Consider the following 19,516-nt stretch of genomic DNA (forward strand, 5'->3'; position numbering starts at 1 on the left):
CCTTCTCAACCTCTGTTTAGCTGAAATGTCACACCCTATGTCTCATCATAGCAGTGGAACAATGCACAGAGTCTTTCAACATATTCAGAAGGCATGTATACTAGGTGCTTCCTACTAGCGAGGACTGTGAAGAGACACACATATGCATACACTGTAATATTGTTGTATGGTGATATTTTTACATTGTACATTTTGTATTGTATATTTGTAGTGATGGAACAATGTTATATGATGTACTGTTTAATCTTTTGTTTTACATGTAATGTAAGGGTTTTAATATGTTTGGACCCCAGGAAGAGTAGATGTTGCCTTGGCAGCATCTAATGGGGATCCCTAACAAATACAAATACACTATAGGAATGTGAATTGAAGGGATGAGTGAAATAAATTGTGCATACAAACTGCTGCGATGTATTAGTTTTATCAGACATACACTTACTGCTGAAGAATAATAGGTTGCTTACAACAAGTTGCTGTCATGAGTTATTTGTTTCTATCAGACAAAGTTTCAATAGGTTTGACATGATTACAGCAGAGGCCGAGTGTATGAGCAAATCTTTCCTCATAACGGTCTTCCATGGCATTTGTCTCTGCTCTATGATATCAGTAGTGAACATTGACTGATTTCCATCCCACCCAGAATGGAACACGGTAGTAAGACAAATGCTCTCATAACTAATCCAATCTGACCTCCCATCATCCCACAGGTGAAATGTGTCCTGTGGTTCAGATATTGATCACTTCCAGGTAGAGCCTTGAGGTTGAGCTGCTGAGGTGTAGTCAACATGGCTTTACATAACTCTGTCCAGACAGGACACTGCACAGCGATAACATTTAGGAACCTCGAAAGTCCTACTCCAGTCTGTTTTTTAGCTAATTTGCCTCAGGGGAGCAGGTAGCCTAGCAGTTAGCGTGTTGGGTTAGTAACCTGCACCTATCCAGTGTATGTGACAATAAAACATTTTTAAAAATGTATTTATCACCTGATTTACTAGACAAAAGGCATATCTCAATAGGTGGTCCCGGTATCTTCATGACATACAGTAGCACAAGTTGGGGGTGGGCCTTTCCTGATTTGGTCCTTAAATGTTTTATTTAACCTTTATTTAACTAGGCAAGTCAGTTAAGAACAAATTCTTATTTACAATGACGGCCTACACTGGACAAACCTGGACGACACTGGGCCAAGTGTGCGCCACCCTATGGGACCCCCAATCATGGCCGGTTGTGATACAGCCTGGATCCGAACCAGGTTGTCTGTAGTGACGCCTCTAGCACCGAGATGCAGTGCCTTTGACCGCTCCTATATTGATCCTCAAGCAGGGGGAGTGCACCATCAGACCAACTCCTTGAATGGCCTACTCCTTGAAACACTATTTTGCTCAAAACTGTACATTTTTTTTCAACAGGAAAAGGTTGTAAATAGTGCATCTTTAAGGGAGGGTTAGTGCTATCCGGGATCCTTGAGACATCATAACCTAAACCCTACCCTACCCTATAACCATAAACCCCAACCCCTACCCTAACCCTGAAACCCTAACCCCTAACCATTTTAAATTTCAACTTGAATGGGGTGACATCAGAGTTTGGTCGGACCTTGGGACTTTTCCGCTCAAGGATGGGGCATGGAGGGGCATGGAGGGGCATGGAGGGGCATGGAGGGGCATGGAGGGGCATGGAGGGGCATGGAGGGGCATGGAGGGGCATGGAGGGGCATGGAGGGGCATGGAGGGGCATGGCTTCACATTGCGTGACTCTATGGGCACTTTTGATTCGATTACATTAACAAAAGAAAGAAATCCTCTTATAATCAGCACCTCAATGGGACTGCGGTCACACAGAGCCAAGCCAACACACTGAAGGATGTGCATGGCTTTTTTCATCATCACAAATGCCTAGGCTTAATCACTTCCTTTAATCATTAGAGTTATGGACATTTCCCAGTGATTAATATTATAATTTATTAACACTGACACAAATGCTGTTTGAGCCCAATGTCTCCATTAAAGTATACTGAACAAAAATATAAATGCAACATGTAAAGTGTTTCATGAGCTGAAATAAAATGTTCCATTCTAAAACAGCATTCTAAAATGTGCAGTTTTGTCACAAAGCACAATGCCACAGATGTTTTGAGGGAGAGTGCAATTGGCACGCTGACTGCAGGAATGTCCACCAGAGTTGTTGCCAGAGAATTGAATGTTAATTTCTCTACCATAAGCTGCCTCCAATGTAGTTTTAGAGAATTTGGCAGTACGTCCAACTGGCCACAAAACCACAGACCACGTGTAACCACATCAGCCCAGGACCTCCACATCTGGCTTCTTCACCAGCGGGATCGTCTGAGAACAGCCACCTGGACAGCTGATGAAACTGTGAGTTTGCACAACCAAAGAATTTTGCACAAACTGTCAGAAACCGTCTCAGGGAAGCTCATCTGCGTGCTCATCGTCCTCACCAGGGTCTTGACCTGACTGCAGTTCGGCGTCGTAACCGACTTCAGTGGGCAAATATTCACCTTCGATGGCCACTGGCACACTGGAGAAGTGTGCTCTTCAGGGATGAATCCTGATTTAATCTGTAACGGGCAGGTGGCAGACAATGTTTATTGCGTCATGTGGATGTGCGGTTTGCTAATGTCAACGTTGCGAACAGCGTGCCCCATGGTGGCGGTGGGGTTATGGTATGGGCAGGCGTAAGCTGCGGACAATGAACACAATTGCATTTTATCGATGGCAATTTGACGAGATCCTGAGGCCCCTTGTCCTGGCATTCATCCACCGCCATCACCTCATGTTAAGCATGATAATGCACAGCCCTATGTCACAAAGATCTGTACACAATTCCTGAGGCTGAAAATGTCCCATTTCTTCCATGGCCTGCATACAAACCAGACATGTCACCTATTGAGCATGTTTGGGATGCTCTGGATTGACGTGTACGACACCGTGTTCCAGTTCCCGCCAATATCCAGCAACTTCACACAGCCATTGAAAAGGAGTGGGACAATACTCAACAGGCCACAATCAACAGCCTGATCAACTCTATGCGAAGGAGATGTGTCATGCTGCATGAGGCAAATGGTCGTCACACCAGATACTGACTGGTTTTATGATCCACACCACTGCTTTTTTAAAAAGGTATCTGTGACCAATAGATACCTCTGTATTCCCAGTCATGTGAAATCCATTAGGGCCTAATTAATTTATTTCAATTGACTGATTTCCTTATTTGAACTGTAACTCAATCATATCTTTGTTGCATGTTGCATTTATATTTTTGTGCAGTGTAAATAGTCTATGACTTCATGAGTCTATGATGCCACATATTGAATAATTGTGTCACCACCCAAAAGCAGCATAAACTTCAATATGACAGAAATGCCCATACATTCAGTTTTGTTCATAGTATGAGCAGTCTCTCCTAAGTTCTCTTTCCAAACGCTGTTATCTGTGACCTACATCAGGGTAGAGCAGAGGGGGCACCATTCAACTGCTGTTTATATGACGGACCCCCCAACCCCCATCAGTGTGGCTGGCCAAGAATGATTCACAGTAATCTCAAGAGGCAAAGTTGATTTTACTGATACTGCAATAAAGTGGTGAGGAGGGGACAGATTTCCCTTATTGTCAGGAACTCATTTAGCCATTCATTGTAGCCATTGGTGCTCTTTAGAGTTGCTATTTTCTCTATTTTTCTCTTGTGTCAATTAAATCGTGACATTTCTGTATTACTCATTATACTAATAAAGTCAGATTTAATAAAGAAATACGATATGTTAGTTTCAAAAAGGTTGAGGGTACAAGACTGTGCACATATCTGGCTGTGTTGGCAAAATCACTACATATCCCTTCGAGCCAAGCGGGGAGAGGCTGCCCATTGTCACAGTTCCAAGACCAGTCAGAAACATCCAACGATGCCTGTGGATCTCAAAACTGAACCTGAATCCGCGTTAAGTAGTAATCATATCCTTTGCCACAGTTGTCTTACGACATGACAGATAGCTGGAACCAGTCATGACTATTCAACAAAACAATACATCATCTTCAAGTTTCTTTCCAATATTACAGATCAATCATGTGAGCTTTTTAATGTCCAGAGAAATACCAGGAATAACAGTCTAATTCAAACATTCCAGACGTATTCAATGTCTTAAGAAGGGATGCCGTGCAGTGTAGTGAATCAAAGAACGTTTTACAGAATTAGTATAGCTTTCAACTCCCAATACTGCAAACAATCTGAAGACAGATTTGGTACAGTACTAAAAATCTAAACAAGCTCCATCATCAAATCACAAAAGCCATCAATCAATCTATGTTAGCAGAGAAAAAATGACTGTCAACAAATAATAAATAAATAATAATAATAATAATTAAACTCCACATACCTGTTGCTCCAGTGGTGCCCTCCTCCTCCTGTTGACTCTGTGTTAGTATGGACTGGTGGAGATTGACTTTGGCTGTGCAGCATGTATAGGAAGTGTTGGAAAACGCAGACAGGCTGAAGGTTTAAATGTGTATATGAGGTTCTAGACCCCAGCCTCTCTCTCTCTCTCTCTCTCTCTCTCTAATCCCTGGGTTAGGAGGAGCCTGACGTTTGTTCAAATGCTCTGATGATAATCACCCAAAGCTACAGGAATCAACTGCCCTGCTTTTCCTCTCACCTCAGCCTCAGTCTGCGTCCTCACAGCCAGCCAGCAGGGAGCAACACTAGTGAGAGAGCAGAAGAGCAGCCTCCCCACACCCCCTGCCTTCCCCTGCTCCCCTACCTCCCATCTGTTCTCATACTGGTCATGCGTTACATTGATTCCCAATGTGCTTTTGGCACAACTTGTCATTGTTGCATGTAACATTTAAATCTAAATTAGTAGGACTGTGCATGGCATTCATTTACCATGTAGACATTGACTGAATTCCACGATAAGGACATTTCTGTGTTTTAGGAGGATTGGGGGGTGGTAGGACTTGGTCGTGCTGCAGTGTTAAGGTTTCGGGAGTCTGATCATGTTAGGCACGGGGACTATAGGGAGCAGCAAGAACTGTAAGTGGGGAAATGACTCACTCATGTAAATCATGTCTGAAACCTCTTACTGTACTCTAGATATTCCCACGTAGAAATGTACTAATGCTGAAGAGTCTCATAAGATATAGGCCTACTGGTGTTGAGAAACACACACGAGCAGTGCGGTAGCTAGGCCCGGTCTGTCCTAATCTGCACCAGTTGCGCTCATCAATTCGTTGCTACTCACCAAATGTTTCAGAGATATAAAGTTATGATATTGCATGCATTTCATCAAATGCTCGCAGTCTAGCAATTTATAGGCCCAAAACGGCTTGCCTCTGGTTCTTCTCCTGTGTTTGGTCCAGACTGCATTGCACCTGCAGTGAACCACACCACAGTAGAAAAAGATGAGGGGGCATCGGGCAACCTGGAGTTATAATGAGCAACTCATTCTATAAAACTGAGAAATATTGACATTTCATTCATTACACATTACATAACCCTCCCCTGGACTAATTTTTTTTTTTTTAAAGTAAACCCTCACCCGGACTGACATTGAAAATGCATGACCCTTCCCCAAATTCCTCCATATACACCGGTCCCTAAGGCTGTCTGGCCCTCAGTATAGATAGTACGACCTTCATAAGCTCCGTAATTTTTACTCTTCAAACATATGGATGTACTGTATGCATCAAAATGGCTTAATCTACAAGCAGCAAATAACTGTCAAAATACTTACAAAATACAAATTGCGTTATTGTATTATTTAAAATTTACAGCATATCATTCTTAGACTCCATTCTCCATCCATTATATAACTACTGCACATGCTGAACACCACAGAGAATTCACTACTAAAAAGTTCTGTTCTCTCTAACCCTGCATGCCTTAATCAGATCTGCGTGTACATGGAGCTCCAGGGCCCAGGATACCTGAACGGTAAGAGCAGCGTGTGGCCCAGTCCTGCTCCCTACGGAGGGGAGGAGAGACTGAAGAGATACTGCATGGGGATCCAGGGCCCAGGGTACCTGAACAGTAAGAGCAGAGTGTGGCCCAGTCCTGCTCCCTACGGAGGGGAGGAGAGACTGAAGAGATACTGCATGGGGATCCAGGGCCCAGGGTACCTGAGCAGTAAGAGCAGAGTGTGGCCCAGTCCTGCTCCCTACAGAGGGGAGGAGAGACTGAAGAGATACTGCATGGGGATCCAGGGCCCAGGGTACCTGAGCAGTAAGAGCAGAGTGTGGCCCAGTCCTGCTCCCTACGGAGGGGAGGAGAGACTGAAGAGATACTGCATGGGGATCCAGGGCCCAGGGTACCTGAGCAGTAAGAGCAGAGTGTGGCCCAGTCCTGCTCCCTACAGAGGGGAGGAGAGACTGAAGAGATACTGCATGGGGATCCAGGGCCCAGGGTACCTGAGCAGTAAGAGCAGAGTGTGGCCCAGTCCTGCTCCCTCCAGAGGGGAGGAGAGACTGAAGAGATACTGCATGGGGATCCAGGGCCCAGGGTACCTGAGCAGTAAGAGCAGAGTGTGGCCCAGTCCTGCTCCCTACGGAGGGGAGGAGAGACTGAAGAGATACTGCATGGGGATCCAGGGCCCAGGGTACCTGAGCAGTAAGAGCAGAGTGTGGCCCAGTCCTGCTCCCTATGGAGGGGAGGAGAGACTGAAGAGATACTGCATGGGGATCCAGGGCCCAGGGTACCTGAGCAGTAAGAGCAGAGTGTGGCCCAGTCCTGCTCCCTACGGAGGGGAGGAGAGACTGAAGAGATACTGCATGGGGATCCAGGGCCCAGGGTACCTGAGCAGTAAGAGCAGAGTGTGGCCCAGTCCTGCTCCCTACGGAGGGGAGGAGAGACTGAAGAGATACTGCATGGGGATCCAGGGCCCAGGGTACCTGAGCAGTAAGAGCAGAGTGTGGCCCAGTCCTGCTCCCTACGGAGGGGAGGAGAGACTGAAGAGATACTGCATGGGGATCCAGGGACAATCAGACCTTTTAGACCAGCATCAGGCCTCTTAAATGAGCAGCCATGTGTGAGTCCTGGGAGAGGGACAGATAAAAGCCTCCCGACTTTAATCATCTCATGCCAAAGTGAGCAAGCAGCTGCTCCTCCACCCCACTCCCCAAGACACTATTCAGACTTCTTTGTTCAAAAACCAAAACAGTATGTGCCTAGACTCTTTGCCTGGATTTACCGCAGGGCAGAACACTCTAAAAATAAAGATTCCACTACTTGTAAAAGAGATAGCAGGTGCACTCTGTACCGGTTCAGGTTCACACTGTACCATTCTATCCCCTAAAATGTATTCATATATAGTATTCATTTATTATTACTGTGTCCATCTTGTCTGTGAGTTTCTAATAGATTGACCAAATGGCTCAAGAGAAAATAGCCTAATTAATGAAAAAGCATCTTAATGGCATTATTTTCAATTATACTCTGCCTCTCTTCCAATATTTACTTTTTTCACAACTGCCAACAGTTTGACATCGAAACATTGACAAGTACATATTGACAGTAAAATAAAAAATGTTTGATGCTGAAACCCTCATATTAAACACCAAGGGTAGTACCGAAAAGTACCCAAAAGGGTCTTGTAATAGATCACATACAATCCTTGAAAGATAACAAAATTCTGGTAGTTTACTGGTAAACTTAGAACATTTTCAGTAATATAACCCCCTTTGCAACACTAGTCAGGATACAAGAAAAAAAAAGGCATTATTCCAACTCCAAAACTGAGACCAGTAAAAAATGTTGAATTCCTTCCATTTTCTAGGGAATTAGACTTGTTGCAAATAGAATACTAATCTCCAACTTCAAAGCATTAGGATTTTCCATTCACGAAAATACCGTTCCACACTTTTTCCATGAAATTGTTTTTTTTTAACCTGGTGACATTATGTCATCTTAGTGGTGTGTACTAGCATCTCAGATAGAGCTTTGTGATATTTGTTATATTATCATAACCTCATAACGGCTCAGCCTGTATTGCTGCTGTTACCACCTATTTTAGGCCCACAAATGCTGCCACGATTACACACTCGATAACGTGTCCATTTTACTGCCCCCCCAGCCACCATTTACTCTAATGCTTTATATGACATTGTCTAATGTCATTCACTCATGCTCCCTGACTATTTCAGGAGTGAAATGACTGTGCTCTGAAATGCCCCTCATCTGTGCTAGTGACATATGCCATTGAAGCCTGCCTGGGGCTAGTCTCCAATCCGTGCTGTGGGTAACAGGCCCTCTGATTGGTCTGTCAATCTCTGCTTGTGCGCATGCGTGTGCGTGTGCGTGTGTAAGTGTGTGTGTGTAAGCACAGGCTAGCGCCAGGCAATGGACCAGAGCAGAGCGAGAGAAAACACAGGTTATTGATCGGGTCTGTGATGAACACATACTTAGACAGACCAGGCTTTCACTGACAGACACAGAACAGCCTTTAAAGAGGCACTGAAGACGTTGATTGGCATGTGTTTTTTTGTTGCTCAATAGAAAAACGAGATTTCAGTCAGTTTCCTCACCGGTTCCGCATTTGGTTAATGATGTTTGTCTCCCATGAGACACTGTAGTCGCGGAAGCCTATTTCACATCCTCAAATCCCTAGAATGAATCTAAGATAACTCACAAAGTCTGTAATTTAAAAAAAAAATGTTTTTGCCGAGGATGTTTGGTGCAGTATTTCTCAAGTAAAAAAATATGCAACGTGTTGGCTTATGTAAACAGTCGGAGCTGCTGAGCAGGTCTGTCGCACTGTCTATGCTATAGAGAGCATTCACCGCAGCTGTTCACCCCATGTTAGTGGCAAATGGACATTGTCAAATCAAAACCCAACCTTCAATTACCCATGGATGTTCTAAACTCTGTTTTAGACCAGACTGACTTTATGACCCAAATGATCCAACTTACACTTTGTAGTCAATTTTGACACTACAATAACTGTTTCTGACTCATATCGATGCTACATAGGCTGTGTTCAAAGGGTTTCAGTATTTTTACAGGCAGTCAGTCTGTAGAGCAGAGATGAGAGGGTAATCTCAGCTACTACAATGGCTGTGGGACCACAACTCAGGGAATTCAGTCTACCACGATCAGGGACATGTGATTTACTTGACTTAGTCACTCTGATCATTCAATCACGGCACTCAGAAAGGTATGGTGGGGTGGAGAAACCAGTTGAAAAATGTGATGTGGTTTGACATGAGGTATGACAAAAAAAACTATTACAAAAGCAAACAGCACACCATTATTCAATAAGTTCTTGTTACATCTGTCATTATAATGAATTAAAAGGCAAAAGTGAATAGCGAGATACAATATGGTGATTTTCACACTAAAGATATCAGGAAAAGCACTTGGCAGCAACCTTAAGTGGACAGCTTGTATTCAGCAAGCATCAATAGTATTCTAGCCAGCAGGCTGTCCTGGCAGAGCCAGACGGTCACTGGTACACCTGCTGGAATGCAGGTCTGTCATTAAGTGAAACGTGTTATCTAATAGCAGTGGGGATCAGGCCGCCATTTATGTTAGGGACCGCTGCTGTGCCGTCAGTGTAGATTAGTATGGATTTAGCTATACCCAATGGCAACGCACAGTTGAGACATGACAGATTATCAGTGGGGAAACTACCAATGACAGGGAGCGCAGTCGGTGACAGGGTTAAGACTGATCGTTAACGAGATGTTTGGAATTCATCGTACAGGACACACTTCTGCTTTTATCAAATAGGACTATCTTCTGTATACCACCCCATACCTTGTCACAACACAACAGATTGTCTCAAACGCACTAAGAAGGAAATAAATTCCACAAATGAACTTTTAACAAGGCACACCTGTTAATTGAAATGCATTCCAGGTGACTACCTCATGAAGCTGGTTGAGAGAATGCGCAACGAGTGTGCAAAGCTGTCAAGGCAAAGGGTGGCTACTTTAAAGAATTGCTAAATATAACATATATTTTTATTTGTTTAATGCTTTACTACATGATTCCATATGTGTTATTTCATAGTTTTGATGTCTTCAGTATTATTCTACAATGTAGAAAATAGTAAAAAATTAAGAAAACCTTTGAATGAGTAGGTGTGCACAAACTTTTGACTGGTACTGTATATTTCAATGTTTTTCATTTTTATATTACCAACCTGATAAAAAACGTTAAGAATACCTTCATAATATTGAGTTGCACCCCTGCTAACCCATAGAAGAGGAATCTCGAAAACAAAAAAATTTTAAGTAAAAACTTCTCAGCACAGAGAATAACACATAATGGTGAACTAGGGTGAGTGGGTAAGATCATGGGAGTGGATTGTGACTAACATGGAGGAAGAGTGGCCAAGTCTCAGCCTGGGAAACCGGATTGGAGGGAAACAGAAACAGAGAGAAGGGAAGAAGCCAGAGCTGAGAGGCTGGAGAACAGAGGAGCTCCATAGGACGGGGGATGAAGAGAGGTTAGAGGAGGAGTCTCAGATGGGATGATCACAATGCAGTCTCTCTCTCTCTGTAGAGTTACACACAGAGAGCGGAACAACATCAGTTAAAGCACTATGGGGCAAATCACATGGCCGAGAGCGCTACAGACCTAAACCGTCCGCCCACACAGTACACAGTCACAAACAAACAAAACAACCTCAGAATCATCTCTCTCTCTCTCTGAGAGCAATCACAGACTTCTAAGATGGTATAGATTTTCTCCTCGTGGCATTGAAGCTGCTAAAAATGCAATTACTAAAGCTTACTTTGTCTTTGGGAAAGAAATATTGCAAAAAAAAACTTTGTCCTCAGAACATCCTCAATTCATCAGGTCATGGATTCTACAATGTGTCCAAAGCCTTCCACAGGGATGCCGGCCCATGTTGACTACAATGTTTCCCACAGTTGCGTCAAGTTGGCTGGATGTCTTTTGGGTGGTGGAACATTCTTGATACACACAGGAAACTGTTGAGCACCTGGCACCTACTACCATACCCGGTTCAAGGGAACTTACATTTTTTGTCTTGCCCATTCACCCTCTGAATGGCACACATACACAATCCATGTCTCATTTGTCCCAAGGCCTAAAAATCTTTCTTTAACCTGTCTCCTCCCCTTATTCTACACTGATTGAAGTGAATTTAACAAGTGACATCAATAAGGGATTATAGCTTTCACCTGGATTCACCTGGTCAGCCTATGTCATGGACAGAGCACTGAGTGTACTGTACATCCTATACATTTAATTTGACAGACATATGGTTACAATACAATGCATGTATTATGGGATTAAATACACAAAAAAACTGGGTATCAGTATGTTACAGTACAAACCTCCACACCCCACCTCAGTATCAGGCACAGAGACATTCTAGAGGAGTTCCATATCTTATTCTTCTATCAATAAGGGAATTCCACATCACAAATCAATGGACATTCTTTACAGTAAAAAACTATAAATAATACAATATTTGCAAGTTAACCATACATTTTTATTGTTTGGGTTCAAGCAATGACATACAGTAAATATTAGCATAATAATTAACAGGCTAATGGTCTGACCTGTTAATGAGCCTCCACTATAAATTAGTCTCCCCTATAAATGAGTCTCCCCTATTAATGAGTCTCCCCTATAAATGAGTCCCACCTGTTATTGAGTCTCCCCTATAAATGAGTCCCACCTGTTAATGAGTCTCCCCTATTAATGAGTCTCTCCTATAAATGAGTCCCACCTGTTAATGAGTCTCCCCTATAAATGAGTCCCACCTGTTACTGAGTCTCCCCTATAAATGAGTCCCACCTGTTAATGAGTCTCCCTATAAATGAGTCCCACCTGTTAATGAGTCTCCCTATAAATGAGTCCCACCTGTTAATGAGTCTCCCTATAAATGAGTCCCACCTGTTACTGAGTCTCCCTATAAATGAGTCCCAACTGTTAATGAGTCTCCCCTATAAATGAGTCCCGCCTGTTAATGAGTCTCCCCTATAAATGAGTCCCACCTGTTACTGAGTCTCCCCTATAAATGAGTCCCGCCTGTTAATGAGTCTCCCCTATAAATGAGTCCCACCTGTTACTGAGTCTCCCCTATAAATGAGTCCCACCTGTTAATGAGTCTCCCCTATTAATGAGTCTCCCCTATAAATGAGTCCCACCTGTTAATGAGTGCCCTAGGAAACGAGGTCAGCAGCTGTCAGGGCCTGCGTAAATGTTCTTGCCAGCGGCTGCGTCCTCCACTAGCGACAGGTGGTAGTCTGTAGTCTGTAGAGAGGGTGAGCTGAGAGTCCCCACAGGTACTGGCCATATACAAGCCAACCTCCTTCATCCCACTTGCAGGAACCATGGCATCATCATCCTCCTCATCATCACCATTATTATCAACATCAACATCATCATCACCATATCCTTCCCAACACCACCAGTACTCCTTCTATGTTCATCAACAGCTCTCCTGACCCAGGTACAACAGGTCACGGCTAGATGAGATACAGCGTATGTCTAAAAGACATCATAGTATATATATATATATATATATATATATATATATATATATATATATATATTGCATTTCAGCTATCCATAACCCTTTTCCTAACCTTAACCAAATTATCCTAACCTGCTATGTTAATTATCCTAACATGCTGCCTAAGTTCTCCTAACCTGTCAATTCTGATTCCTGAAGCCTGACATCCTCAATTTGGGGCGACGGGTAGCCTAGTGGTTAGAAAGTTGGACTAGTAACCAAAAAGTTGCTAGACCGAATCCTCAAGCTGACAAAGTAAAAATTTGTCGTTCTACCTGAACAAGGCAGTTAACCCACTGTTCCTAGGCCATCATAGTAATTAAGAATTTGTTTTCAACTGACTTTCCTAGTTAAATAAAGGTTCAATAAAATAACAAAAACACCCTGATACATAGATAGTAGAGGAGATAAGACTTATTTGGATCTACTGATAAGGCTTGTTGATTCATAATGAAATAGGAAAATCAAAGGGGCATACCTCTTAAAAATGTCCTTGTTGTAAGTGAGTCACCTTCGTCCAATAACCTGCAATCTCAGTGGTCTATGTCACAAGAGGATATAAAGGGGAAGTTGCCCTTACCTACAATGTCCACTAGACGACACTACAACTTTTACAATGGACAGATTCATTCAGTTGTAGGCAACTAGGCAACAGAAAACAATCAGTAGAATGCTTCCAATTACCAGTAAATGCCACATGCTTTCACATGCTGTTATCAATTTGTGCATGCTTATTCTTATAATATGATATTGTAGAATTATGCATCTGAACAACATGACACACAGTGAGATTTACAGTACATGCAGTAAGTCCCACATTCTGCTCAGCAATACCATGTGCCAAGAAGAGAGGGAGGAGCGAGAGGGAGAGAGAGAGAGAGAGGGTGAATGGTTGGTAGACTAGAGATGAGTGCATGCAGCATACACACCAGAGGAGGCTGGTGGAAGAAGCTATAGGAGGACGAACTCATTGCAATGGCTGGAATGGAATAAATGGAACGGTATCAAACATCAAAATATATGGAAACCACATTATTGATCTATTCGATTAATTCCATTCCAGCCATTATAATTAGCCTGTCCTGTTATAGCTCCTCCCACCAGCCTCCTTTGATACTCATGCATTATAAACTATAAGTGTGTGTCACGCCCTGACCTTAGAGAGCCTTTATTTGTCTCTATTTTGGTTTGGTCAGGGTGTGATTTGGGTGGGCATTATATGTTCTGATTTCTATGTTTTGTGTTTCTATGTTTTGGTCGGGTATTGTTCTCAATCAGGGACAGCTGTCTATCATTGTCTCTGATTGGGAATCATACTTAGGTAGCCTTTTTCCCTTTTGTTATTGTGGTAAGTTATCTTTGTTGGTGGCACTATAGACCTCGTAATCTTCACGGTCGTTTCTTTGTTTCTTGTTTTGTTGGCGTCATTTATATAAATAAAGTAATGTTCGCTCACCACGCTGCGCTTTGGTCCACTTCTTCTTCAGACGGTCGTGACAGCGTGAGAAGTCTCACCTTGCAGGCAGTGCTTGTCAGTGTACCCCAGGGGGCAGTCAAGTTCAAGTTGTATTTGTCATGCACAAGTACAATGAAATGCTTAACTTGCAAGCCCTAATAGTCACACTAATACAAGGCCTGTTTGGGGCGGCAGATGCCCATGTTAGCACAGGGGGTGTCTACACAGGGGAGCAGGGAATCCTCTACGTTTGCCCCTTGAGAGAAGTGCTGGGGCAGATGGATGGTAAGCTCATTCAGAGTCAACTGATAGCCAGAAGAATATGGAACAGTCAATAGGATACAGGAGGGTGGAGACAAATAGTTAAGGCATAAATGTAATGTTTCCCCAGCAATCATGATGTACAATACTGTTATGAAACCACATAACTTCAGTAAAGGTCACCAAGTGTATCTGAGAGCAATGAGATTAGATTAGAAACTTCTACTTTCCCTCTGGGGGACATAGTGTCATATCTATCAACCAAACACTCTGGGCTGTTGAATGCTGCCAGTGGTGGAGTAAGGCAGCACCAGTGTGGCTCTTAGTCCTGGGGTTGGTGTGGTCTTGAACTCCCCCTGCGACGACTGCTGCACCTGACCTTAGTGAACTCTCCCTGAGCAACAGGAAGATGGCGCCGAAGAACATGGCTGACGTTTAACATTCTCCCAACCATTTGAACATTTTTGTTATTTTATTTGCGATTTGTGTAACTTATTTTTTAACTTATTGTGTACATAATGTTGCTGCTACTGTCTGTTATGACCGAAAATAACTTCTGGACATCAGAAAAGCGATTACTCACCGCGGACTGGAAGAAAAGTTTTCCTTTAACGAGTCCGACGAGAAGAATGTCCTGCTTTCACTGGAACAGGCCCAGATCCACCACTTTTGCGTGAAGAGAAGACGCCGGAAAAGGGATCCTTCTGAGAAGCCGGAGGTGAGCGAGTAAACTCCCAATGCCTTCCATTCTTCTTGCTAATGTGAAATCCTTAGAAAATAAAATTGATGACCTATTATTAAGATTATCCTACCAACGGGACATTAAAAACTGTAACATACTATGTTTCACCGAGACGTGGCTGAACTAAGAAACGGACAAAATAGAGCTGGCTGGATTTTACATGCACCGGTAGAACAGAGACGCAACCTCTGGTAAGACGACGGGTGGGGGGGGTCTTTTTGTCAATAACAGCTGGTGCGCAACGTCCAATATTAAAGAAGTCTAGAGGTATTGCTCGCCTGATGTAGAGTACTTTATGATAAGCTGTAGACCACACTATCTACCAAAAGAGTTATCCTCTGTATTATTCGTAGCCATCTATTTACCACCACAAAGCAAAGCTGGCACTAAGACCGCTCTCAACCAACTCTATTAGGCCATAAGCAAAGAAGAACATGCTCTCCCAGAAGTGGTGCTCCTAGTGGCCATGGACTTTAATGCAGGCAAATTTAAAGTCTACACTTGTTGTATTCAGCGCATGTGGCAAATAAAGTTTGATTTGATTTGAAAGAGGAAGCCAAACTAAATGTACTTAAAAGGCAGAGGCTGCTGATCCGAATTCTCTGGAACCCTCTTCCCGACAGCTAAAGGTGCGAAGCATCTGCATCTTGTTCGGCTTCCCAGAGAACAGGCTATTCTGTTGAATTGAATTGAATTGAATTGTTGTTTAATAAAGTTAGCTGAATCAATGTCTGCAAGATCACATAATGATAATATTCTACATAGCAGAACCAAATATATTATAATATAACTTAAATAATGTTTACATACTGTTTTACCCACTTCATGTAATTTAGTGAAGGCCATCCTATTTAACTATTGCTGTACATATACCATTCTCTCCACACACACTACCGACCGTTGAAAAGTTTGGGGTCTCTTAGAAATGTCCTTGTTTTTGAAAGAAAAGCTTTTTTTTTTGTCCATTAAAATAACATCAAATTGATCAGAAATACAGTGTAGACATTGTTAATGTTGTAAATGACTATAGTAGCAGGAAATGACAGATTTATTTATGGAATATCTACATAGGCGTACAGAGGCCCATTATCAGCAACCATCACTCCTGTGTTCCAATGGCACGTTGTGTTAGCTAATCCAAGTTTTTATCATTTTAAAATGCTAATTGATCATTAGAAAACCCTTTGGCAATTATGTTAGCACAGCTGAAAACTGCTGTTCTGATTAAAGAAGCAATAAAACTGGCCTTGTTTAGACTAGTTGAGTATCTGGAGCATCAGCATTTGTGGGTTCGATTACAGGCTCAAAATGGCCAGAAACAAAGAACTTTCTTCTGAAACTTGTCAGTCTATTCTTGTTCAGAGAAATGGGGGCTATGCCATATGAGAAATTGCCAAGAACCTGAAGATCTTATGCAACACTGTGTACTACTCCCTTCACAGAACAGGGCAAACTGGCCTTAACCAAAATAGAAAGAGGAATGTGAGGCCCCGGTGCACAACTGAGCAAGAGGACAAGTACATTAGAGTGTCTAGTTTGAGAAACAGATGCCTCACAAGTCCTCAGCTTCATTAAATAGTACCCGCAAAACACCAGTCTCAATGTCAACAGTAAAGAGGCGACTCCGGGATGCTGGCCTTCTAGTGGAAAGCGAGGGGTCATGTTTCGGAGGAAATTGGGGAGACCCTTTGCTATGAGACTCGAGCTCAGGCGCATCCTGTTTCCATTGATCATCCTTAATATATTTCTACAACTTGATTGGAGTTAACTTGTGGTAAATTCAATTGATTGGACATGATTGGGAAAGGCACACACCTGACTATATAATGTCAGAGCAAAAACCAAGCCATGAGGTGGAAGGAATTGTCCATAGAGCTCCGAGACAGGAGCATTGAAGATCCCCAAGAACACAGTGGCCTCCATCATTATTAAATGAGCTGTCCTCCCGACCAAACTGAGCAGTCGGGGGAGAAGGGCCTTGGTCATGAAAGTAACCATGAACCCGAGTTCCTTAGCAGCCTGTTTGGAGCTTGCCAAAAGGCACCTAATGCCTATCAAACCATGAGAAACAAGAGTCTCTGGTCTGGTCAAGGTTAGTATTGGCCCACTAGAGACACATATTTACAACTTAACTCGATATATTCATTCATACAATCAACTCACTGAATGCAATATGACAAAGAGGATTTGAGATTGAAGTCTGCAGTAGAAGGGCGTCATCTAGTGTAACATTCCTTAGGTCTATCAATAAAGGTTTTTATTATCACGGTTAGAAAGGGTCAACTTGGCAGAGTGTATTTGTGTAAGATTAGTTGGTCGGTGTTTACATATTATACACTCCAACATGTTCATGGAAATGGAATAAGAGATGGTGTTCTCATACTGCATGCTCAGTTTTTTCTATTTTCAGTATTTGAATGACAAATGTAGGATCTGGAAGCCATAGCACTATAGGCAGCTAAAGCACATTCCCATCTCTGTTACTCACACACTGACCCTAGCCTTAACTCCCTCCAAACCTTGAACAAGAAACCCAAAGGTTATGGACCCTTTTCAAGTAAAGGCCAAGGTATGCACACACACAGACACACATACGCGAGCACGCACACACGCATACACACACACACTTGAGTAGCATTGTTTACAGTATAACATATAACCAGGGCATTGTTCTTGGCTGTTTGGCATAAACAAGAGCAAACTGCTGCGCAGTACCTTTGATCAACATACAGCATATAACCACTGTTGAAGGCACAGGATGATGGTGACACCTTCATTTGGGAGGACAGGCATGTGGTAATGGCTGGAGTGGAATAAGTGTCATGGTGTTAAATAAACCAAATGGTTTCCAGTGTTTGATCCCATTTCAATAGCTCCGATCCAGACATTATTAAAAGTCATCCTCACCTCAGCAGCCTCCACTGTTTGAAGGATATAAATATACAATAAGTGGGTTAGACTACCAGAGCATTGTCATGTTTTAATGTTTACTCCCACCTAGTGGTCCCAGTAGGAAAACACTTCCATAGGGTCAGATATACTGATGTACTGTAGAGAGTGGTGTAGAGCAGTGCAGTCGTTGGTGGTCTGTGGTGGCCCTCTACAGCTGTAAATAATGTCCTTACAAGTGTGTGACCACTCATGTGTCTCTGACCCCTGACAGCTTAGCTTTCCACCTGGTGGAACACTGCTCTTGAACTCCCATCACCTCCCTCAGATTGACAGAAAGAGAGAGTGAGAGAGAGAGAGCTCCGTCTCCCTGTAAAGAATTACAACCTCCTCGTCTGACACACCTGGTGTAGAGGTCCAATGGCAGGTGATGGTAGTAGCAGGTTTAGCAATGTAACCTTCCTAGTGAGGTCTGGTATTATGGCAAGTACGGACAGCCACATGCGTGACAAGAGCTGGGCAAATGGTTTCAGTACAGCATCAAATAAAATATTTTCTTTGTTCTTTTTTACAGCAGAATTTTGCACGAAAGCTTATCACAAAGTATAAATAAATCAGTCTGGATTCTACATTTCTTTGAATACGATGAGGTGGTGTTAAGTAAAGAATAGGTTGTCAAACGTCAAGAGAGCACAGGTGGTTCAAGTCAACTGCACAAATTTCAGCTACTATCAATTTGGTCTTGTATGTGTGTCTTTGTCCATTGCGAGATACAAAAGGATGAAGGAAGAGCAATTGATCAAATCTCCAACGTCTACAGTGTCTGCATGCCCCCCTTTACATTTCTGCAAATTAACGCCACCTCCACCATGCAACAAGTGCAGGGTCGTGCAGCCATCCAATCAGCTTTATCTCCTGGTTTATTAAACGATACATCAGCAACAATGGGACAAGGCAAACCCCCACCGTGCAACAAGTCCCTATTATCTGGAGCATTGTCTAGTATCTTTTATTCCCCAGCCCACGTGCACTATAGTACAATACAGTGCAGGGGAGGGCGGTCTTCAGAAGGCTGGTAACATGATAAGACTCCAAAGGAAAGGTGAGTAAAAGCCCCCCGCACTGAGACGTGACACAGTCCAGTCCCCGCTACACCTTTCTTATGGTCTCCTATCTCTTGCTCTGTGCCTTCTTGCCCCCGGCCACGATGATAAAGCCCCACCTGCTCCAAAGACTCAGGCCTTTCCCTCTATGAAATGGTCCCATACAGCACATTTGCTTTGTTACACACACAGATCATGTTTCACGTTTGAAATATAGCTTCTTGGCATGCGGGAAGTTAAAGGTATAACTCTTTCAGTTGTTATAGCAATGTGTAGAAACAGAAAATAATTCTGCTCCTCATTGGTTTCACCACGAGGGCCAGAGCGGTGTCTGTCTCTCCAAAGCCTTTGCCTTTGGAGACACCTCTGGGCAGTAGTGACACCAATCACCTGGTGAAAACATTGACATGCAGAAGAAAGGCAGAAAGGTATGAAAACAGTATGTTGATCCTGCCTGAGAGCTGCATAATTGACCCCTTGGTTGGCTGACCTACACTTAAACAAAAATAAAATAAACAGAAATTAAGATCTTGTTTTTTACCATTCTGACACAAATACAGTATCCTAAATGC

At 43.0% G+C, this 19,516-nt stretch overlaps 1 protein-coding gene across 1 annotated transcript in view; it reads right to left on the minus strand.

Moving 5' to 3' along the window:
• The window catches only part of LOC112257541 (melanopsin-B-like), a 36,266-nt gene extending 31,613 nt beyond the window's left edge, over positions 1-4,653 (minus strand). The window contains exon 1 of the mRNA XM_024431188.2: positions 4,388-4,653. The gene's annotated coding sequence lies outside the window, so the exon portion shown is untranslated. The remainder of the gene's footprint in view (positions 1-4,387) is intronic.
• Between the last annotated feature and the right edge of the window lie 14,863 nt (positions 4,654-19,516).

Source organism: Oncorhynchus tshawytscha, linkage group LG09 (genome assembly GCF_018296145.1).
Source record: "Oncorhynchus tshawytscha isolate Ot180627B linkage group LG09, Otsh_v2.0, whole genome shotgun sequence".
Lineage (NCBI taxonomy): Eukaryota > Metazoa > Chordata > Actinopteri > Salmoniformes > Salmonidae > Oncorhynchus > Oncorhynchus tshawytscha.